This window comes from Nannospalax galili, unplaced genomic scaffold, assembly GCF_000622305.1.
Source record: "Nannospalax galili isolate Female #2095 unplaced genomic scaffold, S.galili_v1.0 scaffold1054, whole genome shotgun sequence".
Lineage (NCBI taxonomy): Eukaryota > Metazoa > Chordata > Mammalia > Rodentia > Spalacidae > Nannospalax > Nannospalax galili.
Window position 1 is genome coordinate 181186 of NW_008335006.1, and position 1293 is coordinate 182478.

Here is a 1293-nt window from a genome sequence, read left to right on the forward strand (position 1 = left end):
AGAGACCCGCCTGCCTCTGCCTCCCAAGTGGTGGGACTACAGGTGTGCGCCACCAGGCCTAGCTCATACACATAAATTTTTCAAAATATTAATCTTCAGAAAATTTTTTTTTCCTTTTATAGTCTTGTTTTGTATTTTGTTTTGTTTGTTTTGAGACAAGGTCTTCCTGTAGCCACAGCTCGCCTGGAACTCCTCTGGCCTGGATCTCAGAGAGAGAGTTGCCAGCCTCTGCCTTCTGGAATTAAAGGCATGCACTGCCACGCCCTGCTTTTTTCTCTTTTTAAAACAACACTAGTTATATGTAAGATGGTGTTCAATTGTGTTCAATCTCTCTCTTGCTCTCTCTCCTTCCCTTCCTCCTGCCCTCCCTCCTTGGCTCTCTTTCTTTAAAATAGGGTCTCATGAGTCCCACTGTGTAGCCAAGGATGACCTTAAACTTAGATCCTTCTGCCTCTACCTCCAAAGTGCTGAGATTACAGGTGTGTGCCACCACACTTGTTTTTATGTGGTGCTGGGGATCACATCCAGGGTTTTGTGCATGCTAACCAAGCCCTCTACCAACTGAGCTACATCCTCAGCCCTATGATCATATTCTCTAATAAATCTCCATGTTCTATACTCTCCTTTTGTGACTCCTGTTAATAACTTGGCATTCTAGGTTCTAGGGTGTCCTTTGCCCCCAGCCTCTCACCTTTCTGTGTATATAAAGTTCCAGTTTTCCTGTTCAATTTCCAAATAAACTATTCAGTTTCTGAATCCCCTATACTTTTACTCCCCAAAACCTCCAAGGCAGGTGCTCACAGACTCTGACCTGGTTGATGGCAGGTCATTGACTTCCGGAGATGAAGGCTGCCTATGAGTCCTAAGGTGCTGGCATCTTGAAATATTAAGGGCTCCAGAGAACTTGACACATCAGCATTCTGGTGCCTGAGCTTCAGGAGAGCCACAGTACTGGGGGCTTTAGTAGAGGTGCATAGCAGCATTCTTAGGGCAGGTCTGGCAAGGAAAATGGAGCCAGTCTACCTGCATTTGAATGTCAGCAGCCACTGGAAAAATGCTGGCTCCAGGAGCACTCTCCTGAAGGACCACCATCCATGTCAATTAGGAGTCAAAAGGAAAGGAGTTTGTGCAGGAAAGAACTTGGTGTTGCTGGGAGCAGTGGCCCACGCCTTTAATCCCAGCACTCGGAGGCAAAGGCAGGCGGATCTCTGTAAATTCAAGGCCAGCCTGGTCTACATAGTGAGTTCCAGGCCAACCCAAGTACAGGGAGACCTTGTCTCAAAAAGACCAAAA